The following is a 6,846-nucleotide window of genomic DNA, read 5'->3' as shown; positions in this document are numbered from 1 at the left end:
TGCTCTAACTTGGCAGGGTTATGTTGCTCATATCGTGCGTATGGTGTCTCGCATTGCTATGCCATTTGATTAGTTTAGCCATGGTTTGTGTGAATGCCACCTGTTCAGTGTCTAATTACCATATATGTGAATTATGCATTGCCATCTTGTTGCAAGACATTATATATGTGAATTATACAATGCTATCTTGTTGCAAAGGCATTATATATGTGAATTATGCAATGCCATGCTGTTTAGCCAATCATCATGTATGTGAATTATATCATGCTATCATTTTTTTGTATTACGTGTTCCATTTGTCGACAATGTTTGTATATTCAACTACTCTTCCTGTGCATCAGCCATTTGAAGCGGTGATGGAAGTATCTGAAGTGAAAACAAGGTATTCAGAGCAGACAATGCTACCTGCTGAAGCAGACATCTTGCTGGCTACAGAGAGCTCCTCAGAGGAGGATTCAGAGACTAATGACCAGTCCTATTTCCCCCCTGAGGTCTATGCTCAAACTTGGCAGGGTTATATTACCCATGTCATGCATGTTGTCTTGCATTGCTTAGTTTTTACATCATATATAGATTGCCATCTGCTTACTTGCTTACTATATAAATCATATATTTGAATTATATCATGCCATCATGTTTACATAGTACATACACATCATCTATCTGAATTATGGCATGGCAACCCATTTAATAAAGACATCATATAGTTATATCATCTCATCCTGTTTAGTGTTTACAGTCATCATATTTAGAATTATGGCATTCTATCCATGAATGTATGTGAATTATGGCATGCCAACCTATTTAATAAACACATTATATAGTTATGTCATGTCATCCTGTTTACATAGTCTCATATTTTGAACTATGTCTTTCCATCTTTTTTAGTTAGCCATCATAATGTGAAATTGTGTCATGCTATCCTGTTTAGTTAGCCATCATATATGTGAAATTGTGCCATGCTATCCTGTTTGGTTAGACAACATAAATATGAATTATTTCATGCCCTCTTTTATTCCCCACTATCCATCGCACCTGTCTATCATACAATGTCTATACTTTCAATTACTTTTCTTGTTTATCAGCCATTTGAATTGGAGAGCGTGATGGTAGTATCTAAGGGAGTAACAACACGGTCTTCAGAAAAGATAGTGCTACCAGTTGATGCAGATAGAACCACGGTTGTACTTGCCCAAGGACTAGATCCACCACACATAACCCAGACTCTCACAGATTGTACCCCTACCCAGTTGGACAGAGAACCAGCTCCACCCCTTGTAACCCCAACCCCGGCAGATAGTAACCCAGTTCTAGTTGACACAACACCATCTCCACCACAGAGCACCCAAACACGAGCGGTTAGTAAGGGAACTGCAGTGCCCAAAGCACGAGGACCACCACTCCGAATCCCAACTCAATTTTTAAAGGAGAAGAAGATTTGTTCTCAGGTCAGGTTCTGTAGCTATGGTTCATACTCCTTTTCTCTTGCATTACTGTATTTACTCATACCAACTATTTTCAAATTTGAAGGATGGAATTGAAACTCCAATGGCGCAACAGGTATGTTTTAAACGTGTTTCTTTAACTGGTTTGCTATTGTCACCTGCTCTATGTTGATTTCAGTTTCAATTGAATAAACAGTTATGTTCTCATGTCATGCACATTACAAGTGTTGTTATTGCTCTATAGTTACCCACACTTATATTCTGTCTATTCTGCTTTGTCTTGAACAAATATTATTTGAACTGTGTCTCTATCTTGATTTGGCAACAAAAAACTAGAATGATATAGACCATAAAGTGACCATGGTACATAGATATATGTTTGTTTCATGCTGTTATCCTGTCCACTTTACTACTGAACTCATTTACCAAAATGAGTTTCATATACAACATGGTAAACATGTGATGTGTCTGCTTGTTTCTCTTTTAGAATGCGGACAAAATATTGGAGAACAGTACCGCGTTATCCAATGGTAAAGGAAGTAATGCAGATAAGGTTCAAGATAGTGAGACATCCCTGTTGGTCTCTGTCGGTGTCAAAACAGCCAGATCTCGGGTAGGGGGTCCCGAACTATGCGTCTAGGCGGATGGTAACAGGAGACGAGGGACACGATGTTTTTACCCAGGTTCGGGCCCTCTTGATGGAGGTAAAACCCTATGTCCTGCTTGATTAATATTGATGATGTGGGTTACAAGTGTAGATCTACCACGAGATCAAGGAGGCTAAACCCTAGAAGCTAGCCTATGGTATGATTGTTGTTCGTCCTATGGACTAAAGCCATCCGGTTTATATAGACACCGGAGAGGGCTAGGGTTACACAGAGTCGGTTACAATGGTAGGAGATCTACATATCCGTATCGCCAAGCTTGCCTTCCACGCCAAGGAAAGTCCCATCCGGACACGGGACGAAGTCTTGAATCTTGTATCTTCATAGTCTTGGAGTCCGGCCGATGATGGTAGTTCGGCTATCCGGACACCCCCTAATCCGGGACTCCCTCAGTAGCCCCTGAACCAGGCTTCAATGACGACGAGTCCGGCGCGCATATTGTCTTCGGCATTGCAAGACGGGTTCCTCCTCTGAATAATTTATAGAAGATTGTGAACACCAGGATAGTGTCCGGCTCTGCAAAAATAAATCCCACATACCACCGTAGAGAGAATAATATTACACAAGATCAATCTGCTGACGTATTCTGTGGCGTAACGTCACACCACTTCCAAGCCTTTACTCGAATTGTTTCTATTGTTCCACCTCAGCGCGTTTAGCAAGGCGGTTTCCTTGGCACGTCTGTCGAAGCGGAGATCGTGTTCCCCTTATTCAGGGATTCCCATCAATACAGACGTGGGTAACCCAACCGTGCCCGTTTCCACGCCCCCTCCATCGAAGGCGGGTTCCAAACGGTCACGGGGACGGCTCTTGGTATTCTTCCTCTTTATAATGAGACCAAGGCCCGTTCTTTTTATTCAATCCTCTATCGAATCCGCCCCTCGCCTGAGTTCCAACACCCAGGGCTCCAAATTCAGGTACCTTCGATCCTCGACAATGTCCGGTCCTGATCTACAAGGCCAGTGGATGCCCTCCTCCGTCACGGAGGAGGACGTGCTAAAGCTAAGAGATGCCAGGTATTTAACCTACGAGATTTCGCACAGGCTGCCTGCCCGAGGGCAAGTTATCCCAACTCCCGAGCCTGCCGAGATCATCGTGTTCACATCTCACTTCCATCGGGGTTAAGGCTTCCCGACGGATCCCTTCATGAGGGGGCTCATGTTTTACTATGGGCTGGAATTCCACGACCAGGCTCCAGAGTCCATCCTCCATATCTCATCATTCATTGTCGTCTGTGAAGCCTTCCTCCGCACCACCCCTCACTTCGGCTTATGGCTCAAAACCTTCAACGTGGAGCCGAAGATGATTGAGGGGCGTCAGGCAGAGTGCGGCGGGGCGGTTATAAGCAAGAGGGCCGAAGCTCCATGGCCCAAGGGCTCTTTCCCAGAGGAGCTCGGCTTGTGGCAACAGGAGTGGTTTTATATCACCGCTCCCCGGGGCAGCAGGCAGAAGCCGCTGCCCATCTTTCGCTCGGGCCCTCCACAGTAGTTGACGTCATGGGTCAACAAGGGGCGTGACTGGGCGCCGCCCAAAGACGCCCCCCTGTTGCAGGACCGGATTCGAGGCCTCCAAGAAAGGGAGATCAATCTGGTCGCAGTGGTGCAGGTCATGTTGATCCGGCGCCTACTGCCCTGCAAACGTCGCCCCCTCCGCCTGTGGGAATTTAATCAGGAGGGGCCGCGAGCTCTTCAACAGTTCATGGGTTTGACTCCCATGGAGATGTATAAACTGTTCTTCGGATCCCAAGAGACGCATCCGGAATTGACCGAGGATACCGGCCTAAGCTGCAATCGCCCGGATACTCAAGTAAGTAGCCCTGTGTCCGGACACACCATCCATTTATCTATCGTGGGCTTGCCTTTTAACCAGCTATCCCTGGACAGGAGTGGATAGCGCAAGCAAAACTGATACGGTGTCCGGCCCCCCTCCCTGAGACCATGCAGGATCCCGTGTTAATCAAAATGTTGGAGGTTGCACCTTCGAATGAGGGCGAAGGGGGGCACGGGGAAACTGTCACCTCTGCCAAGGAGGCGTTTAGTAAGGGAGGAATCGAGAGTCCCTCCTTCCAGGGGGAGAAGAGGAAAGACCCGGAGGCCAAGGCCTCAAAGCGGGGAAAGAAATCTGTACCGGAAGGTCCTGCGCCAGAAAGCGCCCCGGCCATACTGTCTCCTCGGAGGAATCAGCCCTCTAACGAGCCGTAAGCGAAAAGGGGGATTTTATAATTATCAGACACCCCTGCTTAATGTCTAAAGGTAACGAAGTTTTTACCTTGTAGTTCGGATCCCCGCCCATCTCAGCACAGCTCATCTTTGGGAGACCTTCGTCCGGAGATGATGGAAAGCGAAACGCCTTCATCTGCCGTCCCATCGTGCGGGGCAGACGACCCTGAGGTGTCGTCGCGGAGGGTCTCCCCGAATCCGGCGGGACTGGAGAGTTCGTCGCCCATTGGAGTATGGCCGGTGGAGCTGCAGGATTTGCTTAAGAGGGCGTCCATCTCAGAAGATCACCGGACATTGATGGGTGATGTGATTGAGAGGATCTCGTCCGTCGAAACCGGGTTGTATGAGGCCGTCAGAAGTTTACTGACGGGATTTGAGGTATGCAAAAAATGACATACCTGTTGATAGTTTTGCACATGAAGTGCGCCCTGTATAGATAGTAGCCCCCGAGACTTGGTATGCTGTCGAAAACGACAGCGTGCCTAGGATCGTAATCTCGGTTATTAACTGTCGCCTTTCCCATGCAGGTGGCGAAACGTTCGGTGGCCAGCCGGACTGATGAATTTGCCGAGCTGAAGAAGCTACTCGACGCTGCAGATGCGGACATCTCGCTGGTCAATAGACGACTGGATGAGTCACAAGGTATGTGGTTGCCTCGCGGTTGGTTAGTAAGGGAGATGACGCCCATTCCTTACAAATTGTATGCTTAGATGCAGATGGTGCTGCTGCTGTGGAGGACCTTCGAGCAGAACTTGCTCGGGCCAAGGAGCAAGCCAGAAAAAGCGAGGCAGCTGCCTTGAAGGCAGCGGAAGGGCTAGAAGCCGAGAAGGCTGCTCACTGCCGAAGCAGGGAGGAGATGGATAGAATGGCCATGAAATTAAGAGTTGCTATCGACCGCCTGGAAGTTCTTGAAGGAGAACCCCGAGCGAAGCAAGAGGACCTGAAGAAGGCCGATGCCGAGGCCAAGGATGCCCGTAGTGTGATGCGGGCTATGAAGGAGGAACTGCGTCAGGTCGGAGACATTGTGGCTGGAAAGCCTTTATGCTGCGTAGGAAGTTCACGGATCCGAAGTATGCTCAGCTAGGCCGATTGTACGGTGTGGAGGATCCTTATATGGACTTGGCGGCGAGTGCGGCTGACGCAGTCGTGCACTTTCGAAGCCAGGAGGATCATGAAATGGAAGAGCTTTTCTGGTCTCCATTCCATAGTCCGGAGCGTCCACTTCTATTGAGTGATCGGCTGGTTGAGTGGGCTGAGCTGAATAGATTGTCCGGACTGGCCATGACGGATGTGGTAACTCATCTGTGGCCGAAAAGGCCCAAGCCGAAGAGTTATTTTGGCTTGTTGCAGCAATTCCTTGGGGCAGTGCCGCATATTAAGGCGATGAAGTGGTCGGCATGCATAGAAGGACAACTCCCCCAATAGACAAACAAAGTGGCGACGCAAGCGCTGCCCAAAGACCGGTATTGACAAAAACGGTACCCATATGGACCCGACCCTAAAGCAGGGCGAAGCAGTGGACGACGCACACGTCAACAAGCAGCCAGCCGGACATGAACCGGACAAGCAACCCATCCCCGGCGAAGATTATCTCACATCACCAGAGCATATGAATCTCCATAACAGGCTCGTCGCCACTGCAAGAAGTTTGAAGAAGCAAAAGCGGAAGCTCAAAACAGCGGAAGACACACTCATAATGAGATGGAGCAAAGTACTCAACACCGCAGATAAATATGGCACTAGTCGCCAGACAAAGAGCTACCGAAGCGCAAGCTGTTGCCCGAATTTGACGAGGAGGCCTTCGAGCCCCCGCAGTCAAAAAAGAAAGGGGCCGCCTGGACAGATAGACGACCATATGATAGGCCAAGAGCAACACGGGGCGCCACACACAAGCCGTCACATGATCAGCATAAAGATCTTCAGAAAAAGGATAACCCGGCCAGGTATATCTATGGGCCAAAAAAGAAGACTCCAGGAAGTAACACAACCAGCCGAGCATTTGAAGACAACGGCACACCCAAATACAGGGGCGCCGCACACCCACTTTGTTTTACCGACGACGTACTGGATCATGGATTTCCAGCGGGATTTAAACCCATAAACATAGAGGCATACGACGGAACAACAGACCCCGGAGTCTGGATTGAGGATTATATCCTACACATACACATGGCAAGAGGAGACGATCTCCATGCCATAAAATACCTTCCCCTCAAGCTCAAAGGGCCGGCCCGGCATTGGCTTAAAAGCCTCCCAGAAAATACGATTGGGAGTTGGGAAGAGCATGAGGATGCGTTTCGAGCAAATTTTCAGGGAACTTATGTCCGGCCTCCGGATGCAGATGATTTAAGTCACATAACTCAACAGCCCGGAGAATCAGCACGCAAATTCTGGAACAGGTTCCTCACTAAAAAGAACCAAATAGTCGACTGTCCGGACACTGAAGCCTTAGCAACCTTCAACCACAATGTCCAAGACGAATGGCTCGCCAGACACCTCGGCCAGGAAAAACCAAGA

This window comes from Triticum dicoccoides, chromosome 1B (assembly GCF_002162155.2).
Source record: "Triticum dicoccoides isolate Atlit2015 ecotype Zavitan chromosome 1B, WEW_v2.0, whole genome shotgun sequence".
NCBI classification, from domain to species: Eukaryota; Viridiplantae; Streptophyta; class Magnoliopsida; order Poales; family Poaceae; genus Triticum; species Triticum dicoccoides.
The sequence above is the reverse complement of the archived record's forward strand: the minus strand, read 5'-3'. Positions refer to the sequence as shown.